Source organism: Periplaneta americana, chromosome 12 (genome assembly GCF_040183065.1).
Source record: "Periplaneta americana isolate PAMFEO1 chromosome 12, P.americana_PAMFEO1_priV1, whole genome shotgun sequence".
NCBI lineage: Eukaryota > Metazoa > Arthropoda > Insecta > Blattodea > Blattidae > Periplaneta > Periplaneta americana.
The window spans coordinates 125,109,948-125,134,060 of record NC_091128.1 but is presented as its reverse complement, the minus strand read 5'-3'; positions in this window follow the sequence as shown (position 1 = coordinate 125,134,060).

Genomic DNA, 24,113 nt, shown 5'->3' with positions numbered 1-24,113 from the left:
CAGCTTTGACGCCGCGTGAAGAGTAAGGTCGTAGCTTCGAATCCTGCTTAGGAGTTGAAGTTGATTTTAATTTCAACTACATGCATATAATAACGATAATAATAATAATAATAATAATAATAATAATAATAATAATGATAATAATAATATATTTATTTTATTTATTTACTATTGTTTAATGTGCTGTACAACAGCCAGAGGCCAATAAAAGTTCAGCACAAGGCGTAATTACAATATGATAAAATCACAATAAAAGTACATGAGATAGTTATTACACATAGACATTAATTAATTAACAACAATAATGACAGTGAATGACATAATGAAATGGATGATTAAAATAGTACATAAAATAATAGCAATTAAAAGTAATTGTAATTGAAAATGAAAGAATTGAATCATATAAATCAGAGGTCTCCAAAAAGCGTATCGTCATTCGTGCTCTCGATGCTGCCCGCCGAACACAATGTGCTGTAGGACTAGAGAAGTGGAAGAGATACATACCTCAACAGATGGGAGCGGTCAGTGGGGGATCGCGACAACGGTTTGCTTATGTTTACAAATAATAGCATCAAAAGAATAAGAAATATCATACTTTTGTATATTGTTTTGACATAATATGAAGCTGGAGCCTATTCTGTTGTTATTGACACAAGCCATTGCAAATTCAACCTCTTCTGTTCTATAGTGCCTTTCAGTGCCTGGAAAAGATCTTCTCCACTTATATTTTGTAATTACATCTAGAAGACATTCAGACACAGTAAAATGTTCATTAACTCCTCGGATGAAAATGGTTAGTTGAGCTTTGTCATTTCTATCTGTGCTTTCGTGCAATGCAAGTGAGTAAGCTACGAACTGATTAATTGTGGTTTCGACTTCAGATTCAATTATATTTACAATCTTTAAATTCCTTCTCTGAACTGTAATTAGAAATAATTTCATTTTCTTAAACTTTGACTTTGTTCTGGACACAGTATTTTAGTAGCGTTCTGTATGCACGATATTACATTTGATGCGTCTGTAAAGGCTTCATTGATTTTCCAATATTCCAAGCTAGAACATAGCTAGCAAGAAGGTTTTTTTTTTTTTTTTTTTTTTTTTAAAGACTGAGAACACGTGTATGATTTGTGTTTGTATTTTCTTGTTTTATATTTATCAACATATTTGTAGGCCTAAGCATTTCACCTAAAATTAAAAAAAAAAAAAAAACTAAGTATGTCATGCGGAACTGAGTCTAAACGTAGTGTAATATACTGATTATTATGTATAGGCCTAACCAACAGTTATACAGATAGCCCAAAAATAAATTATTTTCACATGTGCAACATGCCTGTAATTATATGATATTCTTTTGAAGAGTCGAGTATTGTCGTCGCATGTTGAATTTTAACACACCGTTAAGAATTTTCGAACAAATTAAGCATTTCACATTCTCCCCACTGACACAAAAAATTTCTCTTCCTCTTTATCCTTGAATGTACTACGTCCATGATTAGAAGATATTGTGAAACGGTGGAACACGCCGATCAATGCAGTGATAATGGCAGTCCGCCACTGCTCTTCGTTTGCGCATAAACATTGAGTACAGTATAGGTGAGGATGGGTGAGGCGGAGCGCGCTCATTACGTACTGGCTTCGGTTCCGTTCAGGGGCTTACTCGCGAGTACGGTTTTGGAGACGTCTGATATAAATGAATAAACTACAAAATTATATAAAAGATAACGAGAATAATATTATAATACATATTTGAACAAAAGGCATAAATTAAACTGATATAAAACTCCAAAAATATATACTACTCATTAAATAGATCCAAGTTAGGTCCATACATCTGCAGACCAGAGAGAGAGGTTTAGAATTTCTATTGTAAAACATTTTATGAAATCTTAAACCCTTAGCAAGAACACGAAGTCTGGTATTGCTTAGGAAAGATTCACAATCAGTATCACCCTTAAGGACTTTACAAAAAAATAAATAATCAAGATCTTGACGTCTGGAAAATAAACTACAGCAATTACAATATTTGCAGTTAACCTCATATTAATTATAATCATCAGAATTAGGTAAAAATCTATAAGAAGACAAGGAAATAAATTTTGTTTGAATATTCTCCAGCTTAGCCGAGTCAGTGAAAGTAATGGAGTTCCATACAACAGATACATATTCAAGCTTGGATCTGACCAATGTATAGTAGAAAATAATAATAATAATAATAATAATAATAATAATAATAATAATAATAATAATAATAAATTATTATTGCTAGAACAAAGATACCTATTGCTTTTTATGAAAGAAATTTCTCTACCGCACCAGAAAGAACACATAGCCTACTCGTGCTCAGGGGGCATTCCAAAAAATTTTAACAAATTTTTATTTAACAGTAGAATAAAAAGTAAACAAGAAAAATAAAAACACGTGTCACAATAATTTGAACTTTATATTTTCTCTATAAACAATAATTTTAATCGATTTTTTAAAATTAGCATTAGCAGTTTTTAATCATTTTTTTAAAGGAATAGTAGCAAATTGAATGTTTTGAAATTTAGCTATTATCTTGTTACAGAGTTTGGACCAAAGTTGCTACTGTGCTTATAAGCTACAGTTATGGTACATTTAGGTTCTGTCTCATCTTTCAGTTTTATACTTACAAATTAAATATACAGTATTTCGGTTTTTGTGTACAAAATTCAGTAAGAAATTGTTATAAATTTGATGGATATCAAATACTTTAAACTCAGAAAACATCATTTCTGAGGCATAATCAAGAGGCTTATTAAGATATATTCTTATTATTCTTTTCTGTAACAGTATCATTGGCATGAGAGTGGTAATAAAAGCACAATCCCATCGTATAATACCATACTTTAATATACAGGGACATCATTTTATTTTTACTTGCATTTTTATTGTACCTGCATTTCTGAATGTACTTCACTCCCACCCCCTTCACTAATGTCCTTGCTCCCGTCAGACACACAAACTTACGGCCGCTGTTTTTTTTTTTAGTTGGTTATTTTACGACGCTTTATCAACATCTTCGGTTATTTAGCGTCTGAATGAGATGAAGGTGATAATGCCGGTGAAATGAGTCCGGGGTCCAGCACCGAAAGTTACCCAGCATTTGCTCATATTGGGTTGAGGGAAAACCCCGGAAAAAACCTCAACCAGGTAACTTGCCCCGACCGGGAATCGAACCCGGGCCACCTGGTTTCGCGGCCAGAAGCGCTGACCGTTACTCCACAGGTGTGGACACGGCCGCTGTTGCTTTCGAAGTCTTCAAGCAGTGAAGTAAACACTGCAGTGTATAGTGTGTTTCAGAAATATGGTTGCGTTTTCTATAGAAGAAAGAACCTATATTAATAATATTTAATTATTTAATTGTTTAAGCTAATTGAGTTAAAAATTGATACTCTAATATTCATGTACTTTTGTATTTTCTATTTGTATATAGACCCTATTATTACATGCTATATGTATTTTACCATTTATTAATGTGATTGTGCTCAATGAACTCTCGTAATTTTGTGATATATTTTGTATAACTGATCTGAACTGCGCCCGAGCACGAGCTTCTGCTCTTTCGGGCTGCAATGCCTAATGTAGCTCAAGTGTATAGTATTAATAAATATTATAGTATTAATAAATATTATTAATAATATCGTACTAAAAAATTATATTGAAGAAACGATAAATTCAATTTCAGAGGATATGATTCAAAATGTTGTTAATAATATGAGTAAAAAATTGAAGCCTGCATTGTAATGAACGGCAACCATTTTCAGCAACTTGTTTAAAAATTCATATAAGCTTATTTTGATTTGAGGTGGCTAGAAGCAAAGGAATGCTAGTGACATTTGTAATAACATGAGTTAACTGCATCCAGTGTGAGCTAAAGTATCTAAACTTTTAGTGGCAAAGGGATATTTTAATCGCATCACACATTAAAATTTAAATAAAAATGTCACCGGTTTTACGAAAGCTTAAATATTTAATCCCCATTTTTTTCAAAAGTAACTTATGTGCACCTACAGCCCTTTACTTATGACCCCCTCAATTTAAATGCACTCTCTATATTGTATGTTAACATCAATAATTAATATGCTAAATAAAGTAGACATTACATAACGAACATAGCCACCTGAAAAGTTGAGTTTTTAGAAAAAAAATGTTACTACTCTACTGTATTTTGATAAATTCCGTAAAAGTGATAATCAAACTGAAAATCGTAATATCGTATTTCCCTACAACATAAATGGATACACTACTTTTCTCTCCTCCTATACCTAGTAAAATGATTTGTTTACATATTGCACTAGTAACATCAGACTCCTGTAATGGAAGGGGGCAACAGTGTTTCCGAGTATAGTCAGGTTAATGTTAAAAATGTTGGTAAAAATAAAGTGATGTCCCTGTAGATTGTACTAATGCGAGGTAAATCTGTCATAAAGTATGGATAGCCAAGCAATTTCGTAAGATAACAAAATAATGAGTAATTTTTCTTAATCTAATGCAAAGAGAAGGAACGTGTTTATCCCAACGTAAGTGCTGGTCGATTATTATTTCGAAATGAACTTAACTTGAGATTCATTTAGAATAGAACAATTACAATTATTAGAAGATCAATTGGATGTAACTTATGAATTTTTAAATACAAGAGCGATTCAGGAGATTTCATACCAACAGATGTTATCGAAAATGGTAAAACCTATAGTGTAGTAGCTATATACAGTCACGAAGCTCAATACGTAGGGAATATGCATCCATAGATAGTTGCTAACCACTAGGATCGCTACTATCGCCTCATCACAGACAATGTGAAACAGTACCGGCACAGTCTATTATTCCTAGTACCCTAATCAACTCAAGCTTCGTGACTGTATATACTAGACTGTGGTACAACCGTAGTTTTAGTACGATTTAAGACAAGGTTGGAATCAAACCAATTTTTAATCTATTTAATGCCATTATTGGTATTAAGGTAGTATCAACCCAAGTTTTATATGCAGAAATATCGAGTTCGTCCACATACAAATACATGTTACCATTGAATTCTTCTAAATTAATTGTCAGTAAATTATTAACATACATTTAAAACGAAATAGAACCAAGGACAGTCGATTTTCTAAAAAACAAATGGTGGGTGGTAAACATTCAGACACATCAGAAAATTAGTAATTCTTGACCGCCGTATCATGATATGAATTTATTGGTGTCATTGATGTACTGCATCTTTCAGCCATTGACTGTGAAACAATTGTGTTTAGAGAACAATTATGTAATGAAATAGGATATTGTCCAATCGGAAAACACAACTTTTTATCTAAAAGAAAACAATGAAGTGCCACAATATGCGAATTGTGACGAACAATAAAGTAGTGAAATGTGTTGAAATTTGACTGCAAATTTGGACTAATGTGCCGGCTTTATCTCCCAGCATTTGCATGTTCATCTGTCACTGGAGTTATTAGCGGAGTTATAAATCAAATTAGTTGTATAATCAATAAAGCCAGCGAAAGCAAACCGCGCATTTGGAAGAATCATAATTCATTAGGGCGACAAATAGGTTTATCATTTTGCATTTATTTCTACAAATTATTGCCTCTAAATTCTGCTTCGTCATCTGCAGTATAAATAAATTAATAATTTATATTGTCAAATAACAAATAATTTTTATGGAAGTTGTTGACGTGTTATTTGGTGATGCACTTTTTTACGTTTCAATCAGAAATGAATTTATAATACGTGTGAAAACCATGTGAACAAATTAATTATATAAACCTCACAACGGCATTATAGTCCATTGCATTTCATGTATACAATGTCCTCTGCTGTGGTTAAAGTGAAATATGCTGCAACAAATTCAATTGTGTTGGGTTCGATTACCTGGAGAGTTTGCATCGCGACGCTTTGAGGGTAATAGATTAAGAAAATCCCGAAAAGTTAAATACTCGTAATCATAGAAAATGTTCATAACTTAATGCTTACCATGTTATCTAACGAAGAATATGTTAACTTCTCTGAATATATTAACTTGTATACAGGGTGTTTAAAAAAGTATCCAATATTTTAGGAGGTGATAGAATGCATCAAAACAAGAAAAAAATGCCTAATAAACATGGGTTCTACAACACATACGTTCTGAGATCTGAACACATGTTCATAGGAGGTGCTCAATGTTACGTCCATTTATGGCAATGCATTTTTCTACCCTACAGTACAACATGCTACTAGACAATCATACCGTAGTTACACCCTTGGCATGGAATTCTGATACGTCGCAAAGAATACTGAAAAGAAAGGTTTCGTTGCGAATATGAGCGGGGTTCAGCAGAGATGGTGTTGTGAATTTTCGTAATCAGGATGTGTGGGCTGATGAAAATGCCCATGCATTTGAAGAAACAAGGCATCAGCACCGATTCTCAATCAACGTATGGGCAGGCGTTCTTGGCGATAGATTAAGGGCCATACGTGCTACCACAGGGATTAACTGGGACTCGTTATCAGGATTTTCTAATTAATGCATTGCCTACCTTGCTGGAGTATGTGCCACGTCAGCAAAGACTACAGATGTGGTTCAGGCATGATGGTACACCAGCACATTTTTTTCGCAATGGGCGTGAATATCTGACGCTGACATTTCAGGACCGCTGAATTGATTGGGGAGGCCCCACACCTTGGCCTGCTCGTTCCTCAAATCTAAATCTCCTAGACGTTTGGTTATCAACAACAACCAGGTCAGTTTCAAAGAGTGCATGATTCCTTACGCCGAAGGGCAGAGAAATGCATCGCCATGAATGGACGTCACATTGAGCACATCCTATGAACAAGTGTACAGATCTCAGAAAGTAGCTATGTGTTGTAGGACCCATGTTTATTAGACTTTTTTTTTCTTGTTTTAATGGATACTAGCACCTCCTAAAATATTGGATACTTTTTTAAAACACCCTATAGATATCACACTTTATCTGCTATGTTACTATTTATGCTTTAACGGGGAGGGGATCAACTGCTCTATTTCAAATACATTATACTGGGTGTTCAGTTCAAAATGTGTCATGGCTCGCTGTATGCCGTCATGTGGCTAGCTGATGAGCCTAGAGAATTCAATCTTTCTACACTTCCGCAGAGATGTATAACCTAAGAGGCAGAGAAGTTGCCTAGCAAGTACGGCGTTCATTCTGAAGAGTACGTACCGATACGTACGGTAACGCCGGTAGTGGCAGGAATGTGAACTGTTTGGAAATACGTACTGTCGGGATATGGGGAGAGGGTTAAGACGATTACTTACGTATTTGTTGACATTAACTTCGACGGTCAACGTGGACACGGAGCATTTGATTTGTGTTGTGGAATGTTACCGTACGCAACCGATGATAACAAATACCCTGCGTACGACTTGCCGGCGCAAAACACAGTTCGAAAGAGATTATGGTAGCACACAGACCGTACAGACCGCCATCTGTTGCTACGACGTTCAAGTTATACCGTACACGTTCTCAAGTTCAGATTGAAGAACGCCCTAAATAATAGGCAACTTCTCTAACATATACGCTGAAACTCGCTTCAAATCGGTGACCCAACAACAGTGACGTCATGACACACTGAAATGAACTCCCAGTACTTTCACGTGAATCGTTATGTGCTGTGTGTATGTATGTATGTATGTATGTATGTATGTATGTATGTATGTATGTATGTATGTATGTGTAATTAATATATATATATATATATATATCACTGGCTAATGAAGGCTATGATTTTATGTCGTCTTAAAACATTTAGCAATGAGCCTGTCTGCTAACTTTGCCGTTATTGACTAATTCTCGGCAATTTCATAAATATACTGTAGCAATAATATAAATTTTTCAGTAATTTCTTACTTAGGCTACTCTATGAGTCGGTTTCACTCATAAATGTTGAAAATGCACAGACACTATGTTTTGAATAATTCCAAGGGAAAAATTGTTCCGGGGCCGAGAGTTTTACAGGGAGCTTTACCTGAAAACCTAGATTTGCAGACACTTTGTTTGTTAACACAGGTTAAATTTTAATAATAATTTTATTAATATTAATTCGTGCATTTGGATATCACTTACGATTTCTAGATGGATGTTAGCTAACATTTGTAACTCCTGTGATAATTGAAAACAGTTTGAATTAGGAAGACCGTATCAGAACTTCAGCTTTTGAACGGCCTCACGAAGGAAAAAAATGTTACAATATTTCGGTCTATTCGGCAGTTAGTATTTTTTGTTATTGGAAATAAACCGCGAACTTGACGGCGTAAAAAGAAATAGAGAATCCAATTTTACTAATATAAAAAGTATTTTTAATGAAATTTGTAACCATAAAGATATTGTGGGATGTAAGAAAAGAGAAGGTGAAAATCGAAGTCACGGATGATGCGTGCCGCTCTTCAATTAATGGAAGTGTTAGGCTACATACATTTCTCTCATTCTCCCTATATCACTAGAAAACTTTTGTATGTTTCTGCTTACATACGGTTGCTTATGTAGCCTACTCCAACATTATCAGCTATTAGTGATTGGAAACAACAACTGGCGTAAAATTTTAGTGTAATTAAGACCTGTAGCATGGAAAAGAGAAGCATATTTCGCTCCGTTGCGTATTTAACTGTTTTCGACAGTCTGTATTTCAGTAAAATTCGTCCTTGGATAGATTTTTGGAACCATTAATCCTTAAAACTTAAGGCGACGACGTAGGTCTACATTGAAAATGCTTAAATATAGCGAATTCTGAATCTGAAGGGTTATTTACAACGGCCGTAATTGCAGTTTTAGCAATTTTGTTAGCGTTTAATACAGGAAATTTTTATGCTACTTTAAGGAGCGCTTTATTAAATTTATTTTTAAAATTAACAACTGTTCATGAAACTTTGTTTTGTTAAATTTACTATTAAATCAGTATAACAATAATTTATGTTTCAGCATCTCTTCGTGAAACTGGCCTTATATATTTTTTTTATAATTGTATAACGTTTCCGTATGAAAATTATTATTATTATTATTATTATTATTATTATTATTATTATTATGATTATGATTATGATTATGATTAATACCCAATTTCTCTGATTTTAACTATGAGATTACCTGTATTTTAACTGTTGTAGGAAATTGAATGCAGAATGAATATGGGAAATGCCTGTTATTATTCGGTTGAGAGGCTTTTATCATCCAGTCTGCTGTCAAAAAATCTGAAAGTTAGAATTTATAAAACAGTTATATTACCGGTTCTTCTGTATGGTTGTGAAACTTGGACTCTCACTCTGAGAGAGGAACATAGGTTAAGGGTGTTTGAGAATAAGGTGCTTAGGAAAATATTTGGAGCTAAGCGGGATGAAGTTACAGGAGAACGGAGAAAGTTACACAACGCAGAACTGCACGCATTGTATTCTTCACCTGACATAATTATGAATATTAAATCCAGACGTTTGCGATGGGCAGGGCATGTAGCACGTATGGGCGAAACCAGAAATGCATATACAATGTTAGTTGGGAGACCGGAGGGAAAAAGACCTTTAGGGAGGCCGAGACGTAGATGTGAGGATAATATTAAAATGGATTTGAGGGAGGTGGGATATGATGATAGAGACTGGATTAATCTTGCACAGGATAGGGACCGATGGCGGGCTTATGTGAGGGCGGCAATGAACCTTCGGGTTCCTTAAAAGCCATTTGTAAGTCAGTAAGTAAGCCTTTATTCTAGACGTTAAAATCTTGATTATCAATGTTTTTGCAGAGTTATCAAGTGCGATAATGATTGCGAGTCTATTATAAACAATATCAGCCTTCGTATTCCTACAAAAGGTTTAAGATTTCAAAAAAAAAAAAATTATAACAGAAATTCAAAATCACTTTCTCCAGTCTGTAGATGCATAAAATATGCCAATTTATTTGGGTACAATTTAGATCCTTTTAAGGTATACAAAAGGTTTAAGATTTCAAAAAAAAAATTTATAACAGAAATTCAAAATCACTTTCTCCAGTCTGTAGATGCATAAAATGTGCCAATTTATTTGGGTACAATTTTGATTCTTTTAAGGTATAGTTTCGTTTTGATTATTAGTATTTACTGTTCTTGTTCTCAATTTTATTTATGTATGTTTTTGTTTATTTAAGACATTACTTATTTGTTTTTGCACCTTTGTATCTTCTGTTTGTGTATTGTGCTGAACTATAATTGGCCTCTGGCTGTTATTCAGGACACAAATATTAATAATAAATAAACAATAAATAAAATAAATAAATAAATTATTATTATTATTATTTAATTATTTAATCTAACAGGATTTATTATTACTGTTATTATTATTATTATTATTATTATTATTATTATTATGATTGTTATTGTTATTTACTTATTTAATCTAACAGGTTTTATTATTGTTATTGTTATTATTATTATTATTATTACTATTTACTTATTTAATCTAACAGGATTTATTATTACTATTATTATTATTATTATTATTATTATTATTATTATTATTATTATTATTATTTATACAAATATCATTACAATAATGCAAATATATTTCAGCAAAGGAATGTTAAACAAAATTAAGAAATGTGTAATGTTTCATTTTATGATAACAGATAGCGTCACCAAGCAGAACTGAATCGATCCTTGTGCGTAGAAAGTCATACAATGTCCAACTTGAATTTTTGAATAAAATTAGCTACTAGGCTCCAACAGCGTATAGCGCTCTTAAAAGTTTTCAAGATAATAACCCTGGGGGCCCATATAAGGAAGTACAAGGCATGAAATATGGTCGATGCGGTGCGGGTTACTGCTGAGGGCGGGCAACGGGCATGAGTCCAGAGTCGCAGGGGACGAGACTGTAGCCACCCTTCCTTACTTTATTGACGGAGTCGGCGGTTAGAAGGTGTTTATTACACCCGCAACACACAGCAAATGATTAGCTTTAAGAGTCCCCCTGGTGCAACGCACCCCACAAGACACATAACTAGTACCCGTAGGAGCAGTATTTAAATCTATCAGGAGACGAAAGCAAGAACAATCACTTGTGGCTTATTCAATAAAACTAACTTTCAAGATGACGGATTCTTTTCTATAGATCTAACATAAGTCAGTTAATGGCTTTTACTAAACAGTTCGACATTCGGCGGACTCTGTAAGAATTCATCATTTAAACTATTTCTCGTGGTATGGAAGAGAAGGCCTTATGACCTTAACTCCACCAAAGTAAATGAATGAACGAACGAGTGAGCAAGCAAAAAAGAAACAAACACACAAAAAACAAAGAAAGGAACAAACAACTAAGCAAGGAAGCACACACACAAATACATAAATACTCGTACATGAATGAATGAATATTTCAAAATCGGAACTTATGTACCCACTAGCGGAGGTTTCAATTAGAGATGAACAACGATCGAGAAACAGAGACTAACAGCGCCTGCAAAGCCGAAGACCCGCACGACAATGTTGTAATTACGTCGCGTCCTTGATGTAAAGACTGGTTGGAGTGTTGCGAGACTCGATATTGATGACTCCCGAAGTCAAGCAGCCTTGAATCGCTAAAGTTGTTTATACCTGACTGGACTTTTATTTACTTTGGCAACTGTTATATATGTATAAACAACCAAGCAGCCTATTTGAAACATCTCCACCTTTCAGTGTATAATAATCCGTTCCCCAGTCTTTATTTAATTACTAGGCACTTATTAAAACGCTAGGAATTTTCTTTCCGTATGTTTAAGATCAAGTGTGCAATCTCAAGTAAAAATATATTCATGTTATGTTTTATGTTTCTTAGAAATGCAAATTTATTTGAGAATTGTTTTTTTTTTTCCTATTTATATAACCATAGGTAATATCATATAATAGAATCAGAACATTTTTATAACTAAGATACTGTTCTGTTTTGTCTTTTTGTCTCATTTAAATATTCATAATGTTATTTATTTCAATGATGTATGTTATTCAAAGTCACGAAATCTTTCCACGCCGACCAAATGCTATTTCGAGAATGATGAGCTATACTCGAAGCGCACGAGAATGACGAGACGAGACTGGAAAGACAAATGCAGCGAACACAGCGAGCGAGAGCGGCAGTTAGTTTTGTTCTTCTCTACATAGTTTCAATACCTACAAGGAATGTTAGTAACACTTCTTTGTCGACAGGGGACAGAGGAACAAGTGGTAAGCTCATCGCCTCAAACGTCACCTATTATGCAACTAAGATATTACTGAGACGCGGGAGAGAAGAAATTTAGACCAGAGGCTCTAATTTAGGCTTGGAGGTTTTTAACGTAGTAAAGGAAAACTCCAACAGTTTTGGAGGAAATTGCTAGGGAGGGGAAAACATGGAGCGAAGTGAAGAAGTTGGCTACAAATAGGGTCCGATTGAGGCACTTTGTGAATGCCCTATGCTCCTCATGAGGAGCTATAGGAGTTTGATTGATTGATTGATTGATTGATTGATTGATTGATTGATTGATTGATTGATTGATTGATTGATTGATTGGAAAACTCCGACACGGGACACACGGCTTGAAATCCCTTCCGGAGGACTTGTGCTCCTGATTTTTGCGTCCTGAAAATCCTTTAGTCCCAAGTGGGTTATATTTTAGTAAGTACTTTTAAAAAAAGTACGTCTTATGGTGGAAAAAATAGGTAGGCCTATATATTTTTACTTCATCCTTTCGGTTAAGCTATGTTTCGATTGAAAGAAGTTTTACCTTATGCAGCTAGGTATTTTATGTAAATTGAAAAATTGAATTGTATAAGAAACATACCAAAAATATATATCACAGTTGTATGAACACTTTAAAAATGATGATAATTAAAGCCACGCTACATCGCGGTCGAACACCTGAACCAGCGTCGTGGTAATGTCACTGAGGATGGAGGGGCAGTCTCCGAAACATGTCTGAAGTTTATCAATTTTAATTATCATAATTTTTAAAGTGTTCATACAACTGTGATATATATTTTGTATGTTTCTTATCTAACCCATGAACACTGTTTAATTGACCTTACATGTGTGTTTTAAAAATTGAATTGTATTTTATAAATGAAATGAAATATCTTAATTTAATAATCTTAATGTATGAAACCCAGGATAGTAGACTACGTTATTAAATATTTTCAATTAGGTATGTTTTCTGAACAATGGTTAAAGAAAATAAACTAAAACAGTGATATAATTCATAACATGATAATGGAACTGAATTCTTTTTGAAACCCATAAAACATTTGAGACAATTATATCACTCTTTGACACCCATCTTACACATGCCTCACAAGAGTAAGAATTCAAATACAAAAAATTATTTTTATTCAACCACATACCTTTCCCATAATTATTAAAGATCATGAAATATATCTCTAGAATAAAAGTGTTCCATATTAAACTATTTTGAGCACAGAAAGTTCCATAGCCGTTTCAATAAAAGATAAATCAAACAATGAACATACGTACACAAGTTCTTTGAACTTATCATGTAGTGAACATGTAGCTATATCAAATTAATACAAATGCAGAATTCACACAAAACAAGGACAGCACAGCTACACTGCATTCCATGATGTCTGACAGGTGATGTAAACATTGCCGGCAGAGGAAGGGAGAAGCACTACTGCTAATCAACCAAAGGCAGAGGTCACAATCCAGGCTTATCTTAAAGTTGGGCGATTTAAAGAGTTTTTTCTACCTCCGCCTAATATCAGAGACGTCGGTCTTTGGTGGTTGAACAATTGAATCCTCTATATTCAAAGCCTCCTAAAGTCCAGTTTGTTCATAATTGAGTTATGTTCACATATTGTTTGCTAAGAATGAATTCTAATGATTTATATAGCTTGAATTCAAAAAGTCACTGAATTTAAAGCAAATGGTTTGTTAATAGTCACTGTTAAGTTGAAAATGTCCTCTATTTGCCACCAATTACTGTCAAAATCCTTTAATTTGTGAAAGTGGATATAGGGGATTTTGAATCTACAGGATTCAATTATTCTTCTCTCTACTTCTGCCAGCAATGTTTACGTCGCCTGTCGGATAGTATGGACGACAGTACAGAGAAAAATCAAACAGAATATGGCTGCTTTCAGCGAATAAAAAAACTAAATTCGAAACTATAGCCAAGTGGAAAAAAGTATCTATATAATATATCTCACAACTATAAAATTTTACCAATTAGACTTTACAGATGGAAGTCAAAATACAAGACGCCGATGGAAATCTAAATTAGACGAAATAATCACAATTTAAAACATAGCAAGATACTGCAATTTATTAATAATACAATGAAAATCTGCCAGCATTTACAGCAGTATATTAAACAGAACGTTCTACATTGCTAGAATATTTGGGTCATTTTCTCTTGGGCTACATCAGAGTTCAGCTATGGTTTCGTTTGCAGAATAACTTACTCGTCCCTGCAACAGATTTTGTGGTTGGTTTGCTGAGTACTGTTTTCGGGAAAGTCTGTCAGCTCTCATGGAAATACAATAAAAAGTCAACGACAAACTCTTTACTTTCTAACAACTCTCGTTTACCTTTGCGTTTGGAAGTCGAGAGTTGTAATGGTAGGTAACATCTGTGTTCTACAGGTTCCGAGATTTCAAATTAATTCCATTGACTGCTTGTTCGTGCAAGAACCGTTTAGACTACAGAATAACGAAATTGCAGTTTCAGCTGTGGAATTTACAAATTAAAATCCTATGAATACGCAGTCATACAATATATTTCATAATATACAATATACTGTACATACTACGTCAACATACGTCTACGTTAAAATACAGCAAACAAATGTTTTTAGGGGTCTATTTAATATTACATACTTTTTGAAAATACATTTAGACTCTTAATGCTACTCCCAACTTTAATTTTTATTCAATGTTATTTTATTTAACAAAGCTTTCAACTACAGGGATTGTTCTGCGTCAGATTTATTCATATATTTATTAACATATAGAAATTGAAATGGGTGTACATTTAAAAATCATTTATTATACATACGAACACAGAGCCAGTAGTGAGATATTGAAACGTTTATATTCTCTGGTGTGTGGGCAAAAGGGCTTAAGACACTCTACGCAAAATTTGCAGGAGGAATTTTCGAAAGATTGAAACCACTACTGTAAATCGGAAAAGTGATATGTTTTGGCTGTTTCATGTTTTTCTTTATTGTTGACGTCATTGGTTTCAGGATCTCTTTTACGAAACGGATTTAATGAAGGAATCTTATGTCACAAAAAAGTAATGACGTAAGCCCTTTTGCCAGCCTACTGAGATATACTGCGTGTTCAGTTCAAAGTGTGACATGGCTCGCTGTATGCCGTCGTTGAGCCTAGAGAATTCAATCTTCCTACACTTTCACAGAGGCGTATTACCTATGTGCCAGAGAAGTTGCCTAGCAAGTACGGCGTTCATTCTGAAGAGTACTTACCGATACGTACGGTAACACCTGTAGTGGCAGGAATCTGAACTGTTTGGAAACACGTACTGAGGTGAGCTTTTTTCTTACTGTCGGGATATGTGGAGAGGGTTAAGACGATTACTTACGTATTTGTTGACATTAACTACGACTGTCAACATGGACACGGAGCATTTGATTTGTATTGTGGAATGTTGCCATACACAACCGATGATAACAAATACACTGCGTACGACTTGCCCGCGCAAAACACAGTTCGAAAGAGATTATGGTAGCACACAGACTTTACAGACCGCCATCTGTTGCTACGACGTTCAAGTTATACCGTACATGTTCTCAAGTTCAGATTGAACGCCTTGATTAATAGGCAACTTCTCTGACATAGAAGCTGAAACTCGCTTCAAATCGCTGACTCATCAACAGTGACGTCATAACACACTTTGAAATGAACACCCAGTAGTAGCAAGTATTTGGGAGTTAAAATAATAATAATAATAATAATAATAATAATAATAATAATAATAATAATGCTTTATTTTTTTCTGGCAGAGTTAAGGCTGTGTGTGTTAGTGCCTTGATCTATGGTTTAAAGCTTTGTCATGCAAATGCACATGAGGTTACGGAACGTAATTTATCTACAAACACACAAGACTGTAAATTTTTCATCGACACAAAATGAGGTTGCATGATGCCTGCTAATCCATAAAACATTGTTGCTCGTAAAGTTTACATATTCAGTGAACATTCTGTTGGTTCAAAAACTGGAAAAAATAAATATCAGGCTATAAAGAAATATAGGTATGTGGAAAATATTCTTACTAAATAAATGTTTCGTAAATAATTATTGTCTTTAAAATGTTCTCTAATATTGTTATTGTTCTGATTTAAAAATTAAATATGGGAATAAAAATACACTTTTAGGTAGTGTTTACAAATTACTTCGAAAGGCAATTATTTTTTACAAAGAACAATTCATGCCGAACTCGTCTGGATTTTAAGTTGTTCGTAGTGAGGAACGAGTTGTGATCTGATTGAGATTATGAAATATTGACTATAAAGACGACTAAAGTTTTCGGAAGAAATATGTTCAATTGACGTTTTCCTACTAAAATTTCGCACAATAATCGAATGCTGTTCTTCCTAGGTGACAAGTATTTAGCTAAGTAACTACGGTATACCTGAGTACTAATACAATGATAAGGCTAACGATGATACAACATAGATGTAGCACGAAGTAACTATATTATATCACAATTTACTAAATGTATGACAATTTCACAATCATTTAAGTTCACTGCAAGGAACGCATTTCTGTATTCAACTTATTTTTCAAGAAGGAACAGAGATGCTACATTTCACAACGTGTTTCAGGAAAACCATTGATTTAATCCCCAATATTTTCAGTCAAAGTAACCTCTTCCCTTACTATATATTTTACCAATTTTGTGAAAAAAAGAATCATATTTTTTATTTTTGTATAGAGGTCATTTAATATTACAGAATCACTGTACATCACTAATTTTCTTACATACCTAAAAATCACTATAAAATAGACTTACATTCATACCTGAATTATTATCCCGAGTTATCTCGTGCACCTTGGTTCCAGCTCTGGTAGTTGTCCCACTTTGATTTTCTCTGAACTATTTACCAACTTATGTTCTTTTTTTATATAGATTAATTTATGAGGTACAATAGCAGTGCTGTTATCAAGGCGTTAAATGTTGCTCGAAAGCAGGGTATTACGCACAGTGGCACATTGCATTCCGGACAGTAGTACCTGCTCTTGTGTCGAATTTGTTTGTATTTGGAGTCCCTCGCAATACTACACATGAAATCCTGTTCTTCTTCAGAATTCGTGGAATAACTTCTGGAAAATGTCTACCTGTAAGCCGAAGTGGGTTGGGCGATTTTCCTGGCCATCTTGCCATCTTGCCTTGACATTCGGGGTGTATTTTTCGAAAATCTTACGAATTACCACCATTCGATAGTCAAAGGGTGTCTTCGTGCATTCAATATCGTATATCAAACGTAGGAATTCCAACACCAGATGTAGCAGTATCACAAACTTCTGTAGCCATCTAGTCAGGAAAAAGTTAATGAAATGATGGAAACGTATATATTCGGGATAATAACCCTTAGAATCGAAAATGGGACTCACACGAGTTAACTCGGGTTCATAAATTTTGACGGAAGTTAGCAACTCGAGTTAACTCGGGTTAATCAGGGAAGTGGTTAAGAGAGTAGTCTATTATGATAATAAATGATTTAAAGAATGCTAGTTTTGTCCTTTAAATGTGCAGAAATTTCATCTCAACAAATGTAACTTTTTGTTCTGGAAAGGAATTTTGAAGTGTTACATTTGTTGGGATCAAATTTCTGCACATTTAAAGAACAAAACTAAAATTCTTTCAATCATTTATATCATAATATACTACTCTCTTAAGTTAGCTAAGCATATTGGGAATTAAATCATTGGCTGTCCCAAAACACGCTATGAATATTTCATATGAAACAATTTTATCTCGGAAAGGAAGAAAAATGAGCAAAAAGTATTAAACTTTTTTGTTTGAAATATCTCAAAGAATAACTTTCTGAAATTAATGGCATTACTTACTGTTATACAATTATTCATTATTCTTGAAAGTTTTATGTACTGCACTTCAGTTATCATTATAATATTGAATGAGTATATTACGTTTATTTTCAGTTGAAAATTTTTCTATTCCTTTTTTGTTAGAATGCAAAACAAAAGCATTTGCAAGCAACACGCCCTTCGATGAAATGAAACTGACGTGAACTCGATTACTAGACTTGCAACTGTAAAATAATTAGATTGAATCAAAACAGAATTCTCATGGTAATATTCGGTAACAGATATCATAATAAAGAACTTGATAATTTTAATTTTTACTCTATATCATTTTTCCAAATAACTCTAAAATTCAGTTGTAGCAAAAGACTTCTTTATTCGCTTTTTTATTGTTCAAAATAAAACTGCCTCTTTTAATTCCAGCGAATGGAAGCAAAGCGAAATTAGTACAATGCAAGAGAAGATAATGATATTTCCTGTCATAATGTCAAACGCAGATTTTTAATATATTCGCTGCCAAGGAAATTTCGTTTGCAGATGACTTCTGAAGGCGTTTCCATTAGAAGTAATTAACTCGCTTGTTTAATATATATACATACATATATACCGAGTGATTAAATATGCTACTTTCCAGTTGCTGCGGAGGATTCATCAAGTCGGCATAATGAGTTTTACAAGTCGAGAAATTCAAATGGCTAGAGTACCCATTCATAAGTCATAAGCTAACATAATCACAAAAATGTCATGAGTATAAAATAACGTTTAAAAAATGAAATAGGTTCGCCCTATAATATTTTACAAAAATCACATTTTACAATAATAGAAAAATATTTACTATCAAACAAAATATCTGTCTCCTTTTTCTTGAGGCTGTACATCACCTACATGTTTCGGCCTGTCTTTGGACCAACATATTGCTGGCCTCCCTAACCGAGTGGTGAGCATGGTACAGAGTCACTGCGAAGGTGTCACAGGACAAGTATAACAAAAGGGACAAAGGCCCAGTCCTTTTTAACGGGGATAAATCTCCTCCCACTCCGTCAATAAAACCACGGACTGTTTTGTTAGAACCGTATGCCCTGTCCACTGAGCCATAGAAGCTACCCAGACATTGTTAATAGTTACAAATTTCAAATAATTTATTTCAATCTCAAAAATCCATTCATAATAGTTTGAGGAGCTTATTGCCGTATGTGCTGTTTCTGGCCGAATTATAATAATTACTAGTGACGGGTGAAATAAAGGATTTTAGATTGTAAGCCAGTCTTGCTAGGGGTGTGGAAACAAAAATTTTCACAATTCATTATGTATAGAATGGAATTAACGCCAAAATATTAATAATTGATTAAATGGCGATCTTACTCGTGTTAATTTTGTAAGCATGTGCGGCTTACAGCTGTTTCGGTGCTACTTGCCACCATCCTCAGAGCCTTCTGCGTCTTGGCGCCATCTTAACTTCGCTGCCTGTTGTGTGGGTGCGTTCATATGATGAAGTGTGTGAAATAGTGTGTGTATTCTGAAATTGATCTGTGTGTTGAGAATTTGATTAGGGTGTGTTTTAGTGTGTCTGTATATTTCGTATTGTTCTAGTGTGTTGAGTTTTTGGTTTTTGGGTTGTATGTGTAGGATTACCATGTCTGTATTTATGTTATTGTATGTATGGTTAGCATTAGTTATGTATTCGGCATATTTAGATGTATTGTGTCCTCTGGTTACTGCTTTAATGTGTTCTTTGTATCGAGTTTGGAATGATCTGCCTGTCTGTCCAATGCAGAAACTGTCGCAACTATTACATGTGAGTTTGTATACGCCTGTGTGGTTGTATTTATTTGTTTGTGTGTTTGTGTGTTGAGATGTCTTTGTAGTGTGTTTTCTGTTCTATATGCCAAGTTGTATTTCTGTTTTCTGAGTGAGGATGTGATCTTGTGTGTGTTTTTGTTTTCGAATGTTAGTGTGATGTATTTCTTGTGTTCTTGTGTTTGTGGAGTTTTTGTTTTGTCTTCCTTATGATGTTGTCTATTATGTTTGGGTTGTAACCATTTTTCTTGTGCTATGTATTTGATTGTGTTCACTTCTTCATTGTAGTGTTGTTGGCTCATGGGTATGTTGAGTCATCTGTGTATCATTGTCCTGAATGTAAAAGTAGTGTACGAAAGATTCAACATTGGGCCAAAATATTGTTTCATTTCATAATATTTTGGTAGAATTTTCATATATCATACATGATTCTTAGGGATTTTAGCTGAGGTCCTCGTCGTTTAAGTTAGGCACTCCAACCTAGAAAAGGTTAAAAGGTTTAAGTTTCCAACAACACTTATTATCGTACAACCAAAGCCATCGGTTTTGCCGCATGGGAACATTAAGAGCTAGTATCTTATATTTACATCAATCTGTGGGCGATAAATCTGACAACTATGATTGGTAGATTGCTGACGTGACTAGTGTTAGGAGGTGATATCATTCTCAGCTGAAATGGCAACAGATGCCACTGACTGGGCATTGTACTCGACGACATGCCCCAGAAACGCAAAGTGCGAGTATCTTGCCTTTGCTGCAGTCAGTGGGCAATACTGATTGGCAGATTGCTGACGTGACGTGTATTTAGGTTTCTACCATTCTCAGCTGCACTGGCAACAAATGCTCACTGACTGGCTATTGTATTCAAGGACACGCGCCAAAAACTCTGGCGCTGCCTATAACGCCTCTTTCATAGCAATTTGTCATCCTCGATTGCCCAGTGATCACCATACTGGCCGTTAGATCGAAGGTTCGCTGGTTGAAACTCGTCCGAGAACAATCGATTGTAAAAGGTTATAAAATCCTTAATATGACTTCCTCCGCTAGGAAAGTAAATTGCAAGTTCCGTGTCATATGTTTACAGCACGTAATATCACTCTGATAGAAGAATATGGGAAAAATTAGCAGACCATTTTTCATCCACGTTAAATTTTGACTCTGAATCATGTATGTAGTAAAAAGCGTTGTTACGTAAAATATTATCACTGCAAAGCAATTATTTCTGCTTTAAAGTTTCAGCATAGTTTCAATAGCATTTATCATCCAAGCAAAGTTGTCTATAGCAATTAATTTTGGCCTACATTCCAAGCTATAATCTTGATTTTTTATTTTGACTTTTATAATGCTCCTAACTCTATTATATCCCACTTTTTGAACGTTCATTGTTATGACTTCTATTGATAATTTAGGCGCACAGAAATGGAGGGGCTGGTTGTACACAAAGAGCACAATCTGAAACTGGAGTTAATTGGACATATGCTTTATTATAAAAGACTGGGAAGTGACTGCCATTGCAAATTACTCTTTGATAAACAATTCTGTTTGTGATTAGAATAGCGGTAATTCAGATCATGGTGTTTCATTGGCACAGTGTTCGGATATTGGAGGGAAATTTAAATGGATGTTCATTGTTTTCGCATTAAAATGTCATTAACATTAAATCGCCATCATCTGCCAAACAAATGCTAGTCCATGTTGTTTACTACAGGCTACATCCATCGGTTAGCCAGTCCATCAATTTATCTTTTTCCTAGTTGTACTGCCTCAGTAGTTATTTTGGGAATTTTGTCTTATTTTGTTCGTATGGTTTATACAATTCTTTCTTTCTATTTGTATGTATTTCATTGCGGGTGATACATATTTAATTCTTACATTATGTCTTACGTTATTTTGTTATTATACTTTATAAACTATTGTTCATCTGTAACAGACCCATGTATAAATTTTTTTTCTTCCTGACTTGCAAACGAATAATGTCTTCCGGATATTTTTTGTTAACCAATAAAGTTCTTTCTTAACTAGAGGGAGATTAGTTAGAGCTCCAGAACGTCTTTGAATACAGCATTTTCTCTGTTTTGTTCGCAACGGTTTCTTCATCATGATTAGGTCGCCATATTTTCGTTAGTATAAAGAGGTTGTACCACGAATCTTGAGAATGACATTTAAGCAGGAAAAGCTGTGAAAGATGTCTCATTGACCTCTATCTAGAAAGTAAACATTTCAAAATTAATAAATTTAGTTAAAATAGATTCAGAGTGATATTTATAAGACAGTTCGCCGAAATTTAAGTAAACAAGAATTATAACACTTAAAGCAAGTCAACTTAAGTTTTTCAACGTCATTATTTAATGATGCTGTACCAATTATTATGTTATTCAGTGTTGATGAAATTGGTGATAGCAAGATGATACTTGGCAAGATGAGGCCGAAAATTCGTCATAGATTACCTTAAATTCACTTTACGTTTAGGGAAAACTTCAGGAAAAAACCAACCGGGTAATCACTACAAGCAGGAACAGAACCCATGCCCGAGTGCATATACAGAGTGATTCAAAATATCACCGACATCGCTTAGTATGTTGTGCGCGACGGCAAACTGATAATTTTTCAAGGGAGAACCCATGTCCCGAAATGCATGGTTTGGGCATTTTGAGGCGTCAAAGTTTCTTCAGATTGTTTTTCTTGTCCGAATAGTTATAGAACCAACTAGCCATCGGCGTAAGGTGGATGGACGAACTGCGCCTAATAACTTTCTTCCTCATACGCAACATCCCTCCATAGTCTATAGTTCGCATCCTAATTGAGTAGTAAGGTAATGTGGCAGCAACACAAAGGAGCTCTAGATAATTTTGATGCAAATGTGCGGCACCAGCTGGACGCCACATATTCAAATCGATGGTTTGGTAGAGGGGGGACCTGTTCCACGGCCACCAGAGTCACCAGATCTTGCACCTCTTGACTGTTTTCTGTGGGCTACTATGAAGAGTTTGGTGTATGCTACTCCTGTAACATTAGAGGAGGACCTTATCGCACGAAACCATGCAACGACTGAAATACTGAGCACACAACCGTACGTGAATCTCTACACCACCCATATAGGCTCTAGAATCAAGTAGGAGGTGAAAATTTTGAACCCGTTTTGTAATTACGATTTCATGCTCTTATTGGTTCTCTTGACGAAATGTGGAACGCACACCCATTACCATATCCAAGCCGTTCTCAAAGTTCCACGCCACATAGCTCACACACCATTCTTTTCCGGACATGGGTTCCCTCTTGGAAAATGATCAGTTTGCTCGCACAACATACTAAGCATTGTTAGTGTCGTTTTGAATCACTCTGTATTTATTTTTTTATTTTGTATGATACATTCAGGATAATATATTAAAGAAAATACTCAAATAAATAATAGTATTTCTAAAATCAAGACAGACTTACTCAATAATAATCGTTATAATACAAATCGACAAAGTTCATTAATACAAAACTAAACAAAGACCAGTGAATAGCAATTTCTAGATTCAGGACGGGACATCTAAATTCATTGAAATCATCGGGAGTAACTAAATACCTAGAAACTGTAACAACCACAACTTTGAAGAAACAGTCTCTTTAATGTGGGAAGTACATCTTTATGGCTATGGGCCAAAAGATTACATTTTTAAATTTATCACTGCATTATAGAATATACTTTTCACTTTCTTGTAGTGAAGTAATTTCTTAGATGTATTAAATAGTCTCCGAGACATACCCTTGAACATGTGTACACGTTCATTTTTATATCTCTCTGTTTACTATTTGTCGCTCGTTTTCCGAAAGTTTACATTTTTAAATTGTTTTCCCTGATAACTCAAAATATTTTAGACCCTTTCGTTAAATTTTACATGTTGGTTTAAGAAATAATATGGGTAATAAAAATGTTAAAATAATTATGCATTGTGTAAAACTGAAGAAAAGTATTTTTCAATGGATAAGTAAAAAATGTTAATGTTCTGCATTCAGTTATTACAAACACTTTAAAGTAGAAACTATGTAATAATTAATTGATTTATGGGAAATATCAGGAAAATGCCCAATGATTCCATTATTTCCATCCAAAATTTTGGAAATGAATTATTGTTAATTAGAAGCACTTCTTTGAAAATGTTAAAAATGCAAAATACAACAGAAGGAATAAATTGAAAGTTTGTTAAACTTTATTTCACCAGAATTGTAAGATACTGACAATGAGATATAAAGTGTCTTAATGACGCTTAATTTATACAATTGCAAAGGTGTACCTTTACTAGTAA